Genomic DNA, 15,248 nt, shown 5'->3' with positions numbered 1-15,248 from the left:
ACAAACGCCTGCCGAACTTTCGTCTAACAGCCGGACGCACCCACCAGTTTTAACCGGAACCTTAAACAATGGTCAGACACCATTTCCTCTAATGATTTTCAACAATAATATGACACAAGAAAGCAAAAAAAAACAAAGAAACAATTGCAGAACCCCAGGAGTACTCTAGTCGCCAACAAATATGTAATGGCTGAAAATTTACATGTCATCGACCTGAACACAAACAGTCATTAGAATTTTACTCTGTACATCTGTTAACACAAGCAGAGTGGCGCAGCGGAAGCGTGCTGGGCCCATAACCCAGAGGTCGATGGATCGAAACCATCCTCTGCTAAATTGTGCTGCATTGCATCTTTTTCTACAAACTAGCTAAGTTTTTTTTCACTTCCCCATTTTGGTTCTCTATATACAGAGAAATGGTTTGCTAGAAAATTGCTCGACTGTATTTGTAGACCATAATTCACATTGTGAAACCCAGCGGTCAATGGATTGAAACCAACCTCTGCTAAATAGTTGTGTTTTATAAACTTCATCATTGCATATCAACTGAACTTTTCTGTCAACAGCAAACGTGTCTCGGATCAAAAACACTAGTCAAAATCCTAAATCCCAGTACAACTCGTGCCAAAGGACCAGAAGGAGATTCGCGACCTCTCAGCATTTTCTATATTCAAACCAAACCATAAAAGATCAATCTTTTCGCTTGGGATTGTGCTGCATTACAACTTTTTTCTACAAACTAGGTAAGTTTTTTTTCATTCCCCCAGTTTGGTTCTCTATATACAGAGAAATGGTTTACTAGAAAATTGCTCGACTGTATTTGTAGGCCATAATTCACATTGTGAAACCCAGCGGTCGATGGATCGAAACCAACCTCTGCTAAATAGTTGTGTTTTATAAACTTCATCATTGCATATCAACTGAACTTTTCTGTCAACAGCAAACGTGTCTCGGATCAAAAACACTAGTCAAAATCCTAAATCCCAGTACAACTCGTGCCAAAGGACCAGAAGGAGATTCGCGACCTCTCAGCATTTTCTATATTCAAACCAAACCATAAAAGGTCAATCTTTTTGCTTGGGATTGTGCTGCATTACAACTTTTTTCTACAAACTAGGTAAGTTTTTTTTACTCCCCCAGTCTGGTTCTCTACATACATAGAAATGGTTTGCTAGAAAATTGCTCGACTGTATTTGTAGGCCATAATTCACATTGTGAAACCCAGCGGTCGATGGATCGAAACCAACCTCTGCTAAATAGTTGTGATTTATAAACTTCATCATTGCATATCAACTGAACTTTTCTGTCAACAGCAAACGTGTCTCGGATCAAAAACACTAGTCAAAATCCTAAATCCCAGTACAACTCGTGCCAAAGGACCAGAAGGAGATTCGCGACCTCTCAGCATTTTCTATATTCAAACCAAACCATAAAAGGTCAATCTTTTTGCTTGGGATTGTGCTGCATTACAACTTTTTTCTACAAACTAGGTAAGTTTTTTTTACTCCCCCAGTCTGGTTCTCTACATACGTAGAAATGGTTTGCTAGAAAATTGCTCGACTTTATTTGTAGGCCATAATTCACATTGTGAACTCCGTAGATGTTCTTCAAATATGGGAGAAAGGAATCTGTACTTAAAAAAAAAAAAAAAAAAAAAGCACTCAATGGCACATTTGACTATAAGTAAACTGTGACATGGTGTGGCGTGAAACTGATAATGGCGTTCGTCGGGCATGGGGGATTAGCTCAAGTGGTAGAGCGCTCGCTTAGCATGCGAGAGGTAGCGGGATCGATGCCCGCATTCTCCAATACAATCTTTGGATTCCTTTTTCAGTTGGCCGAGTGAATTGTTTATGCCACCTGCTCGTGGCACACACGTCCAAACCTTGAAGACTTTCAACAATGGCTAAATCAAGCCTTCGATAGCTCAGCTGGTAGAGCGGAGGACTGTAGATCTAAATTAGCAATCCTTAGGTCGCTGGTTCAATTCCGGCTCGAAGGAAGTTTTGTGTATTCTATCAGATGTTTTCAACCTTCTGGCAAATACCAGACAGCTATGCTCTTTCTGGACATGTAGACAGAAACACAACCGGAAAGTTTTTTCTCCAGTTTGCCTTGTGAATTCAAATCTTAGGCAGCAACAGTGCTTTTACTTTATGGAGATGCTGAGCACCAATGTGAAAACGTCTTCAACTGTAGCATGCTACCCAAGCAAAAGGAACCAACGTCCCTGGGTGGACTCGAACCACCAACCTTTCGGTTAACAGCCGAACGCGCTAACCGATTGCGCCACAGAGACACAAACGCCTGCCGAACTTTCGTCTAACAGCCGGACGCACCCACCAGTTTTAACCGGAACCTTAAACAATGGTCAGACACCATTTCCTCTAATGATTTTCAACAATAATATGACACAAGAAAGCAAAAAAAAACAAAGAAACAATTGCAGAACCCCAGGAGTACTCTAGTCGCCAACAAATATGTAATGGCTGAAAATTTACATGTCATCGACCTGAACACAAACAGTCATTAGAATTTTACTCTGTACATCTGTTAACACAAGCAGAGTGGCGCAGCGGAAGCGTGCTGGGCCCATAACCCAGAGGTCGATGGATCGAAACCATCCTCTGCTAAATTGTGCTGCATTGCATCTTTTTCTACAAACTAGCTAAGTTTTTTTTCACTTCCCCATTTTGGTTCTCTATATACAGAGAAATGGTTTGCTAGAAAATTGCTCGACTGTATTTGTAGACCATAATTCACATTGTGAAACCCAGCGGTCAATGGATTGAAACCAACCTCTGCTAAATAGTTGTGTTTTATAAACTTCATCATTGCATATCAACTGAACTTTTCTGTCAACAGCAAACGTGTCTCGGATCAAAAACACTAGTCAAAATCCTAAATCCCAGTACAACTCGTGCCAAAGGACCAGAAGGAGATTCGCGACCTCTCAGCATTTTCTATATTCAAACCAAACCATAAAAGATCAATCTTTTCGCTTGGGATTGTGCTGCATTACAACTTTTTTCTACAAACTAGGTAAGTTTTTTTTCATTCCCCCAGTTTGGTTCTCTATATACAGAGAAATGGTTTACTAGAAAATTGCTCGACTGTATTTGTAGGCCATAATTCACATTGTGAAACCCAGCGGTCGATGGATCGAAACCAACCTCTGCTAAATAGTTGTGTTTTATAAACTTCATCATTGCATATCAACTGAACTTTTCTGTCAACAGCAAACGTGTCTCGGATCAAAAACACTAGTCAAAATCCTAAATCCCAGTACAACTCGTGCCAAAGGACCAGAAGGAGATTCGCGACCTCTCAGCATTTTCTATATTCAAACCAAACCATAAAAGATCAATCTTTTCGCTTGGGATTGTGCTGCATTACAACTTTTTTCTACAAACTAGGTAAGTTTTTTTTCATTCCCCCAGTTTGGTTCTCTATATACAGAGAAATGGTTTACTAGAAAATTGCTCGACTGTATTTGTAGGCCATAATTCACATTGTGAAACCCAGCGGTCGATGGATCGAAACCAACCTCTGCTAAATAGTTGTGTTTTATAAACTTCATCATTGCATATCAACTGAACTTTTCTGTCAACAGCAAACGTGTCTCGGATCAAAAACACTAGTCAAAATCCTAAATCCCAGTACAACTCGTGCCAAAGGACCAGAAGGAGATTCGCGACCTCTCAGCATTTTCTATATTCAAACCAAACCATAAAAGGTCAATCTTTTTGCTTGGGATTGTGCTGCATTACAACTTTTTTCTACAAACTAGGTAAGTTTTTTTTACTCCCCCAGTCTGGTTCTCTACATACATAGAAATGGTTTGCTAGAAAATTGCCCGACTGTATTTGTAGGCCATAATTCACATTGTGAAACCCAGCGGTCGATGGATCGAAACCAACCTCTGCTAAATAGTTGTGATTTATAAACTTCATCATTGCATATCAACTGAACTTTTCTGTCAACAGCAAACGTGTCTCGGATCAAAAACACTAGTCAAAATCCTAAATCCCAGTACAACTCGTGCCAAAGGACCAGAAGGAGATTCGCGACCTCTCAGCATTTTCTATATTCAAACCAAACCATAAAAGGTCAATCTTTTTGCTTGGGATTGTGCTGCATTACAACTTTTTTCTACAAACTAGGTAAGTTTTTTTTACTCCCCCAGTCTGGTTCTCTACATACATAGAAATGGTTTGCTAGAAAATTGCCCGACTGTATTTGTAGGCCATAATTCACATTGTGAACTCCGTAGATGTTCTTCAAATATGGGAGAAAGGAATCTGTACTTAAAAAAAAAAAAAAAAAAAGCACTCAATGGCACATTTGACTATAAGTAAACTGTGACATGGTGTGGCGTGAAACTGATAATGGCGTTCGTCGGGCATGGGGGATTAGCTCAAGTGGTAGAGCGCTCGCTTAGCATGTGAGAGTTAGCGGGATCGATGCCCGCATTCTCCAATACAATCTTTGGATTCCTTTTTCAGTTGGCCGAGTGAATTGTTTATGCCACCTGCTCGTGGCACACACGTCCAAACCTTGAAGACTTTCAACAATGGCTAAATCAAGCCTTCGATAGCTCAGCTGGTAGAGCGGAGGACTGTAGATCTAAATTAGCAATCCTTAGGTCGCTGGTTCAATTCCGGCTCGAAGGAAGTTTTGTGTATTCTATCAGATGTTTTCAACCTTCTGGCAAATACCAGACAGCTATGCTCTTTCTGGACATGTAGACAGAAACACAACCGGAAAGTTTTTTCTCCAGTTTGCCTTGTGAATTCAAATCTTAGGCAGCAACAGTGCTTTTACTTTATGGAGATGCTGAGCACCAATGTGAAAACGTCTTCAACTGTAGCATGCTACCCAAGCAAAAGGAACCAACGTCCCTGGGTGGACTCGAACCACCAACCTTTCGGTTAACAGCCGAACGCGCTAACCGATTGCGCCACAGAGACACAAACGCCTGCCGAACTTTCGTCTAACAGCCGGACGCACCCACCAGTTTTAACCGGAACCTTAAACAATGGTCAGACACCATTTCCTCTAATGATTTTCAACAATAATATGACACAAGAAAGCAAAAAAAAACAAAGAAACAATTGCAGAACCCCAGGAGTACTCTAGTCGCCAACAAATATGTAATGGCTGAAAATTTACATGTCATCGACCTGAACACAAACAGTCATTAGAATTTTACTCTGTACATCTGTTAACACAAGCAGAGTGGCGCAGCGGAAGCGTGCTGGGCCCATAACCCAGAGGTCGATGGATCGAAACCATCCTCTGCTAAATTGTGCTGCATTGCATCTTTTTCTACAAACTAGCTAAGTTTTTTTTCACTTCCCCATTTTGGTTCTCTATATACAGAGAAATGGTTTGCTAGAAAATTGCTCGACTGTATTTGTAGACCATAATTCACATTGTGAAACCCAGCGGTCAATGGATTGAAACCAACCTCTGCTAAATAGTTGTGTTTTATAAACTTCATCATTGCATATCAACTGAACTTTTCTGTCAACAGCAAACGTGTCTCGGATCAAAAACACTAGTCAAAATCCTAAATCCCAGTACAACTCGTGCCAAAGGACCAGAAGGAGATTCGCGACCTCTCAGCATTTTCTATATTCAAACCAAACCATAAAAGGTCAATCTTTTTGCTTGGGATTGTGCTGCATTACAACTTTTTTCTACAAACTAGGTAAGTTTTTTTTACTCCCCCAGTCTGGTTCTCTACATACATAGAAATGGTTTGCTAGAAAATTGCCCGACTGTATTTGTAGGCCATAATTCACATTGTGAAACCCAGCGGTCGATGGATCGAAACCAACCTCTGCTAAATAGTTGTGATTTATAAACTTCATCATTGCATATCAACTGAACTTTTCTGTCAACAGCAAACGTGTCTCGGATCAAAAACACTAGTCAAAATCCTAAATCCCAGTACAACTCGTGCCAAAGGACCAGAAGGAGATTCGCGACCTCTCAGCATTTTCTATATTCAAACCAAACCATAAAAGGTCAATCTTTTTGCTTGGGATTGTGCTGCATTACAACTTTTTTCTACAAACTAGGTAAGTTTTTTTTACTCCCCCAGTCTGGTTCTCTACATACGTAGAAATGGTTTGCTAGAAAATTGCTCGACTTTATTTGTAGGCCATAATTCACATTGTGAACTCCGTAGATGTTCTTCAAATATGGGAGAAAGGAATCTGTACTTAAAAAAAAAAAAAAAAAAAAAAAAAAAGCACTCAATGGCACATTTGACTATAAGTAAACTGTGACATGGTGTGGCGTGAAACTGATAATGGCGTTCGTCGGGCATGGGGGATTAGCTCAAGTGGTAGAGCGCTCGCTTAGCATGCGAGAGGTAGCGGGAGCGATGCCCGCATTCTCCAATACAATCTTTGGATTCCTTTTTCAGTTGGCCGAGTGAATTGTTTATGCCACCTGCTCGTGGCACACACGTCCAAACCTTGAAGACTTTCAACAATGGCTAAATCAAGCCTTCGATAGCTCAGCTGGTAGAGCGGAGGACTGTAGATCTAAATTAGCAATCCTTAGGTCGCTGGTTCAATTCCGGCTCGAAGGAAGTTTTGTGTATTCTATCAGATGTTTTCAACCTTCTGGCAAATACCAGACAGCTATGCTCTTTCTGGACATGTAGACAGAAACACAACCGGAAAGTTTTTTCTCCAGTTTGCCTTGTGAATTCAAATCTTAGGCAGCAACAGTGCTTTTACTTTATGGAGATGCTGAGCACCAATGTGAAAACGTCTTCAACTGTAGCATGCTACCCAAGCAAAAGGAACCAACGTCCCTGGGTGGACTCGAACCACCAACCTTTCGGTTAACAGCCGAACGCGCTAACCGATTGCGCCACAGAGACACAAACGCCTGCCGAACTTTCGTCTAACAGCCGGACGCACCCACCAGTTTTAACCGGAACCTTAAACAATGGTCAGACACCATTTCCTCTAATGATTTTCAACAATAATATGACACAAGAAAGCAAAAAAAAACAAAGAAACAATTGCAGAACCCCAGGAGTACTCTAGTCGCCAACAAATATGTAATGGCTGAAAATTTACATGTCATCGACCTGAACACAAACAGTCATTAGAATTTTACTCTGTACATCTGTTAACACAAGCAGAGTGGCGCAGCGGAAGCGTGCTGGGCCCATAACCCAGAGGTCGATGGATCGAAACCATCCTCTGCTAAATTGTGCTGCATTGCATCTTTTTCTACAAACTAGCTAAGTTTTTTTTCACTTCCCCATTTTGGTTCTCTATATACAGAGAAATGGTTTGCTAGAAAATTGCTCGACTGTATTTGTAGACCATAATTCACATTGTGAAACCCAGCGGTCAATGGATTGAAACCAACCTCTGCTAAATAGTTGTGTTTTATAAACTTCATCATTGCATATCAACTGAACTTTTCTGTCAACAGCAAACGTGTCTCGGATCAAAAACACTAGTCAAAATCCTAAATCCCAGTACAACTCGTGCCAAAGGACCAGAAGGAGATTCGCGACCTCTCAGCATTTTCTATATTCAAACCAAACCATAAAAGATCAATCTTTTCGCTTGGGATTGTGCTGCATTACAACTTTTTTCTACAAACTAGGTAAGTTTTTTTTCATTCCCCCAGTTTGGTTCTCTATATACAGAGAAATGGTTTACTAGAAAATTGCTCGACTGTATTTGTAGGCCATAATTCACATTGTGAAACCCAGCGGTTGATGGATCGAAACCAACCTCTGCTAAATAGTTGTGTTTTATAAACTTCATCATTGCATATCAACTGAACTTTTCTGTCAACAGCAAACGTGTCTCGGATCAAAAACACTAGTCAAAATCCTAAATCCCAGTACAACTCGTGCCAAAGGACCAGAAGGAGATTCGCGACCTCTCAGCATTTTCTATATTCAAACCAAACCATAAAAGGTCAATCTTTTTGCTTGGGATTGTGCTGCATTACAACTTTTTTCTACAAACTAGGTAAGTTTTTTTTACTCCCCCAGTCTGGTTCTCTACATACATAGAAATGGTTTGCTAGAAAATTGCCCGACTGTATTTGTAGGCCATAATTCACATTGTGAAACCCAGCGGTCGATGGATCGAAACCAACCTCTGCTAAATAGTTGTGATTTATAAACTTCATCATTGCATATCAACTGAACTTTTCTGTCAACAGCAAACGTGTCTCGGATCAAAAACACTAGTCAAAATCCTAAATCCCAGTACAACTCGTGCCAAAGGACCAGAAGGAGATTCGCGACCTCTCAGCATTTTCTATATTCAAACCAAACCATAAAAGGTCAATCTTTTTGCTTGGGATTGTGCTGCATTACAACTTTTTTCTACAAACTAGGTAAGTTTTTTTTACTCCCCCAGTCTGGTTCTCTACATACATAGAAATGGTTTGCTATAAAATTGCCCGACTGTATTTGTAGGCCATAATTCACATTGTGAACTCCGTAGATGTTCTTCAAATATGGGAGAAAGGAATCTGTACTTAAAAAAAAAAAAAAAAAAAAAAAAAAAAGCACTCAATGGCACATTTGACTATAAGTAAACTGTGACATGGTGTGGCGTGAAACTGATAATGGCGTTCGTCGGGCATGGGGGATTAGCTCAAGTGGTAGAGCGCTCGCTTAGCATGCGAGAGGTAGCGGGATCGATGCCCGCATTCTCCAATACAATCTTTGGATTCCTTTTTCAGTTGGCCGAGTGAATTGTTTTTGCCACCTGCTCGTGGCACACACGTCCAAACCTTGAAGACTTTCAACAATGGCTAAATCAAGCCTTCGAGTTTTTTTTACTCCCCCAGTCTGGTTCTCTACATACATAGAAATGGTTTGCTAGAAAATTGCCCGACTGTATTTGTAGGCCATAATTCACATTGTGAAACCCAGCGGTCGATGGATCGAAACCAACCTCTGCTAAATAGTTGTGATTTATAAACTTCATCATTGCATATCAACTGAACTTTTCTGTCAACAGCAAACGTGTCTCGGATCAAAAACACTAGTCAAAATCCTAAATCCCAGTACAACTCGTGCCAAAGGACCAGAAGGAGATTCGCGACCTCTCAGCATTTTCTATATTCAAACCAAACCATAAAAGGTCAATCTTTTTGCTTGGGATTGTGCTGCATTACAACTTTTTTCTACAAACTAGGTAAGTTTTTTTTACTCCCCCAGTCTGGTTCTCTACATACGTAGAAATGGTTTGCTAGAAAATTGCTCGACTTTATTTGTAGGCCATAATTCACATTGTGAACTCCGTAGATGTTCTTCAAATATGGGAGAAAGGAATCTGTACTTAAAAAAAAAAAAAAAAAAAAAGCACTCAATGGCACATTTGACTATAAGTAAACTGTGACATGGTGTGGCGTGAAACTGATAATGGCGTTCGTCGGGCATGGGGGATTAGCTCAAGTGGTAGAGCGCTCGCTTAGCATGCGAGAGGTAGCGGGATCTGATGCCCGCATTCTCCAATACAATCTTTGGATTCCTTTTTCAGTTGGCCGAGTGAATTGTTTTTGCCACCTGCTCGTGGCACACACGTCCAAACCTTGAAGACTTTCAACAATGGCTAAATCAAGCCTTCGATAGCTCAGCTGGTAGAGCGGAGGACTGTAGATCTAAATTAGCAATCCTTAGGTCGCTGGTTCAATTCCGGCTCGAAGGAAGTTTTGTGTATTCTATCAGATGTTTTCAACCTTCTGGCAAATACCAGACAGCTATGCTCTTTCTGGACATGTAGACAGAAACACAACCGGAAAGTTTTTTCTCCAGTTTGCCTTGTGAATTCAAATCTTAGGCAGCAACAGTGCTTTTACTTTATGGAGATGCTGAGCACCAATGTGAAAACGTCTTCAACTGTAGCATGCTACCCAAGCAAAAGGAACCAACGTCCCTGGGTGGACTCGAACCACCAACCTTTCGGTTAACAGCCGAACGCGCTAACCGATTGCGCCACAGAGACACAAACGCCTGCCGAACTTTCGTCTAACAGCCGGACGCACCCACCAGTTTTAACCGGAACCTTAAACAATGGTCAGACACCATTTCCTCTAATGATTTTCAACAATAATATGACACAAGAAAGCAAAAAAAAACAAAGAAACAATTGCAGAACCCCAGGAGTACTCTAGTCGCCAACAAATATGTAATGGCTGAAAATTTACATGTCATCGACATGAACACAAACAGTCATTAGAATTTTACTCTGTACATCTGTTAACACAAGCAGAGTGGCGCAGCGGAAGCGTGCTGGGCCCATAACCCAGAGGTCGATGGATCAAAACCATCCTCTGCTAAATTGTGCTGCATTACAACTTTTTTCTACAAACTAGGTAAGTTTTTTTTCATTCCCCCAGTTTGGTTCTCTATATACAGAGAAATGGTTTACTAGAAAATTGCACGACTGTATTTGTAGGCCATAATTCACATTGTGAAACCCAGCGGTCAATGGATTGAAACCAACCTCTTCTAAATAGTTGTGTTTTATAAACTTCATCATTGCATATCAACTGAACTTTTCTGTCAACAGCAAACGTGTCTCGGATCAAAAACACTAGTCAAAATCCTAAATCCCAGTACAACTCGTGCCAAAGGACCAGAAGGAGATTCGCGACCTCTCAGCATTTTCTATATTCAAACCAAACCATAAAAGATCAATCTTTTCGCTTGGGATTGTGCTGCATTACAACTTTTTTCTACAAACTAGGTAAGTTTTTTTTCATTCCCCCAGTTTGGTTCTCTATATACAGAGAAATGGTTTACTAGAAAATTGCTCGACTGTATTTGTAGGCCATAATTCACATTGTGAAACCCAGCGGTCGATGGATCGAAACCAACCTCTGCTAAATAGTTGTGTTTTATAAACTTCATCATTGCATATCAACTGAACTTTTCTGTCAACAGCAAACGTGTCTCGGATCAAAAACACTAGTCAAAATCCTAAATCCCAGTACAACTCGTGCCAAAGGACCAGAAGGAGATTCGCGACCTCTCAGCATTTTCTATATTCAAACCAAACCATAAAAGGTCAATCTTTTTGCTTGGGATTGTGCTGCATTACAACTTTTTTCTACAAACTAGGTAAGTTTTTTTTACTCCCCCAGTCTGGTTCTCTACATACATAGAAATGGTTTGCTAGAAAATTGCCCGACTGTATTTGTAGGCCATAATTCACATTGTGAAACCCAGCGGTCGATGGATCGAAACCAACCTCTGCTAAATAGTTGTGTTTTATAAACTTCATCATTGCATATCAACTGAACTTTTCTGTCAACAGCAAACGTGTCTCGGATCAAAAACACTAGTCAAAATCCTAAATCCCAGTACAACTCGTGCCAAAGGACCAGAAGGAGATTCGCGACCTCTCAGCATTTTCTATATTCAAACCAAACCATAAAAGGTCAATCTTTTTGCTTGGGATTGTGCTGCATTACAACTTTTTTCTACAAACTAGGTAAGTTTTTTTTACTCCCCCAGTCTGGTTCTCTACATACATAGAAATGGTTTGCTAGAAAATTGCCCGACTGTATTTGTAGGCCATAATTCACATTGTGAAACCCAGCGGTCGATGGATCGAAACCAACCTCTGCTAAATAGTTGTGATTTATAAACTTCATCATTGCATATCAACTGAACTTTTCTGTCAACAGCAAACGTGTCTCGGATCAAAAACACTAGTCAAAATCCTAAATCCCAGTACAACTCGTGCCAAAGGACCAGAAGGAGATTCGCGACCTCTCAGCATTTTCTATATTCAAACCAAACCATAAAAGGTCAATCTTTTTGCTTGGGATTGTGCTGCATTACAACTTTTTTCTACAAACTAGGTAAGTTTTTTTTACTCCCCCAGTCTGGTTCTCTACATACATAGAAATGGTTTGCTAGAAAATTGCCCGACTGTATTTGTAGGCCATAATTCACATTGTGAAACCCAGCGGTCGATGGATCGAAACCAACCTCTGCTAAATAGTTGTGATTTATAAACTTCATCATTGCATATCAACTGAACTTTTCTGTCAACAGCAAATGTGTCTCGGATCAAAAACACTAGTCAAAATCCTAAATCCCAGTACAACTCGTGCCAAAGGACCAGAAGGAGATTCGCGACCTCTCAGCATTTTCTATATTCAAACCAAACCATAAAAGGTCAATCTTTTTGCTTGGGATTGTGCTGCATTACAACTTTTTTCTACAAACTAGGTAAGTTTTTTTTACTCCCCCAGTCTGGTTCTCTACATACATAGAAATGGTTTGCTAGAAAATTGCCCGACTGTATTTGTAGGCCATAATTCACATTGTGAACTCCGTAGATGTTCTTCAAATATGGGAGAAAGGAATCTGTACTTAAAAAAAAAAAAAAAAAAAGCACTCAATGGCACATTTGACTATAAGTAAACTGTGACATGGTGTGGCGTGAAACTGATAATGGCGTTCGTCGGGCATGGGGGATTAGCTCAAGTGGTAGAGCGCTCGCTTAGCATGCGAGAGGTAGCGGGATCGATGCCCGCATTCTCCAATACAATCTTTGGATTCCTTTTTCAGTTGGCCGAGTGAATTGTTTATGCCACCTGCTCGTGGCACACACGTCCAAACCTTGAAGACTTTCAACAATGGCTAAATCAAGCCTTCGATAGCTCAGCTGGTAGAGCGGAGGACTGTAGATCTAAATTAGCAATCCTTAGGTCGCTGGTTCAATTCCGGCTCGAAGGAAGTTTTGTGTATTCTATCAGATGTTTTCAACCTTCTGGCAAATACCAGACAGCTATGCTCTTTCTGGACATGTAGACAGAAACACAACCGGAAAGTTTTTTCTCCAGTTTGCCTTGTGAATTCAAATCTTAGGCAGCAACAGTGCTTTTACTTTATGGAGATGCTGAGCACCAATGTGAAAACGTCTTCAACTGTAGCATGCTACCCAAGCAAAAGGAACCAACGTCCCTGGGTGGACTCGAACCACCAACCTTTCGGTTAACAGCCGAACGCGCTAACCGATTGCGCCACAGAGACACAAACGCCTGCCGAACTTTCGTCTAACAGCCGGACGCACCCACCAGTTTTAACCGGAACCTTAAACAATGGTCAGACACCATTTCCTCTAATGATTTTCAACAATAATATGACACAAGAAAGCAAAAAAAAACAAAGAAACAATTGCAGAACCCCAGGAGTACTCTAGTCGCCAACAAATATGTAATGGCTGAAAATTTACATGTCATCGACATGAACACAAACAGTCATTAGAATTTTACTCTGTACATCTGTTAACACAAGCAGAGTGGCGCAGCGGAAGCGTGCTGGGCCCATAACCCAGAGGTCGATGGATCGAAACCATCCTCTGCTAAATTGTGCTGCATTACAACTTTTTTCTACAAACTAGGTAAGTTTTTTTTCATTCCCCCAGTTTGGTTCTCTATATACAGAGAAATGGTTTACTAGAAAATTGCACGACTGTATTTGTAGGCCATAATTCACATTGTGAAACCCAGCGGTCAATGGATTGAAACCAACCTCTTCTAAATAGTTGTGTTTTATAAACTTCATCATTGCATATCAACTGAACTTTTCTGTCAACAGCAAACGTGTCTCGGATCAAAAACACTAGTCAAAATCCTAAATCCCAGTACAACTCGTGCCAAAGGACCAGAAGGAGATTCGCGACCTCTCAGCATTTTCTATATTCAAACCAAACCATAAAAGATCAATCTTTTCGCTTGGGATTGTGCTGCATTACAACTTTTTTCTACAAACTAGGTAAGTTTTTTTTCATTCCCCCAGTTTGGTTCTCTATATACAGAGACATGGTTTACTAGAAAATTGCTCGACTGTATTTGTAGGCCATAATTCACATTGTGAAACCCAGCGGTCGATGGATCGAAACCAACCTCTGCTAAATAGTTGTGTTTTATAAACTTCATCATTGCATATCAACTGAACTTTTCTGTCAACAGCAAACGTGTCTCGGATCAAAAACACTAGTCAAAATCCTAAATCCCAGTACAACTCGTGCCAAAGGACCAGAAGGAGATTCGCGACCTCTCAGCATTTTCTATATTCAAACCAAACCATAAAAGGTCAATCTTTTTGCTTGGGATTGTGCTGCATTACAACTTTTTTCTACAAACTAGGTAAGTTTTTTTTACTCCCCCAGTCTGGTTCTCTACATACATAGAAATGGTTTGCTAGAAAATTGCCCGACTGTATTTGTAGGCCATAATTCACATTGTGAAACCCAGCGGTCGATGGATCGAAACCAACCTCTGCTAAATAGTTGTGATTTATAAACTTCATCATTGCATATCAACTGAACTTTTCTGTCAACAGCAAACGTGTCTCGGATCAAAAACACTAGTCAAAATCCTAAATCCCAGTACAACTCGTGCCAAAGGACCAGAAGGAGATTCGCGACCTCTCAGCATTTTCTATATTCAAACCAAACCATAAAAGGTCAATCTTTTTGCTTGGGATTGTGCTGCATTACAACTTTTTTCTACAAACTAGGTAAGTTTTTTTTACTCCCCCAGTCTGGTTCTCTACATACATAGAAATGGTTTGCTATAAAATTGCCCGACTGTATTTGTAGGCCATAATTCACATTGTGAACTCCGTAGATGTTCTTCAAATATGGGAGAAAGGAATCTGTACTTAAAAAAAAAAAAAAAAAAAAAAAAAAAAGCACTCAATGGCACATTTGACTATAAGTAAACTGTGACATGGTGTGGCTTGAAACTGATAATGGCGTTCGTCGGGCATGGGGGATTAGCTCAAGTGGTAGAGCGCTCGCTTAGCATGCGAGAGGTAGCGGGATCGATGCCCGCATTCTCCAATACAATCTTTGGATTCCTTTTTCAGTTGGCCGAGTGAATTGTTTTTGCCACCTGCTCGTGGCACACACGTCCAAACCTTGAAGACTTTCAACAATGGCTAAATCAAGCCTTCGAGTTTTTTTTACTCCCCCAGTCTGGTTCTCTTCATACATAGAAATGGTTTGCTAGAAAATTGCCCGACTGTATTTGTAGGCCATAATTCACATTGTGAAACCCAGCGGTCGATGGATCGAAACCAACCTCTGCTAAATAGTTGTGATTTATAAACTTCATCATTGCATATCAACTGAACTTTTCTGTCAACAGCAAACGTGTCTCGGATCAAAAACACTAGTCAAAATCCTAAATCCCAGTACAACTCGTGCCAAAGGACCAGA

At 40.5% G+C, this 15,248-nt stretch overlaps 5 non-coding genes across 5 annotated transcripts; all 5 read right to left on the bottom strand.

The window, feature by feature from the left end:
* Nucleotides 1-2,225: 2,225 nt before the first annotated feature.
* On the bottom strand, nucleotides 2,226-2,299 carry TRNAN-GUU (transfer RNA asparagine (anticodon GUU)). The gene has a single exon. It is a non-coding gene; the product is annotated as a tRNA-Asn (tRNA).
* A 2,597-nt stretch (nucleotides 2,300-4,896) lies between these two features.
* TRNAN-GUU (transfer RNA asparagine (anticodon GUU)) lies at nucleotides 4,897-4,970 on the bottom strand. The gene has a single exon. It is a non-coding gene; the product is annotated as a tRNA-Asn (tRNA).
* A 1,857-nt stretch (nucleotides 4,971-6,827) lies between these two features.
* On the bottom strand, nucleotides 6,828-6,901 carry TRNAN-GUU (transfer RNA asparagine (anticodon GUU)). The gene has a single exon. It is a non-coding gene; the product is annotated as a tRNA-Asn (tRNA).
* Nucleotides 6,902-9,936: 3,035 nt separating this feature from the next.
* On the bottom strand, nucleotides 9,937-10,010 carry TRNAN-GUU (transfer RNA asparagine (anticodon GUU)). The gene has a single exon. It is a non-coding gene; the product is annotated as a tRNA-Asn (tRNA).
* Nucleotides 10,011-12,980: 2,970 nt separating this feature from the next.
* Nucleotides 12,981-13,054, bottom strand: TRNAN-GUU (transfer RNA asparagine (anticodon GUU)). The gene has a single exon. It is a non-coding gene; the product is annotated as a tRNA-Asn (tRNA).
* Nucleotides 13,055-15,248: the final 2,194 nt, after the last annotated feature.

Source organism: Dendrobates tinctorius, unplaced genomic scaffold, assembly GCF_039654945.1.
Source record: "Dendrobates tinctorius isolate UK_male_01 unplaced genomic scaffold, ASM3965494v1 ptg000251l, whole genome shotgun sequence".
Taxonomy (NCBI): Eukaryota; Metazoa; Chordata; class Amphibia; order Anura; family Dendrobatidae; genus Dendrobates; species Dendrobates tinctorius.
The sequence above is the reverse complement of the archived record's forward strand: the minus strand, read 5'-3'. Positions and strand labels throughout refer to the sequence as shown.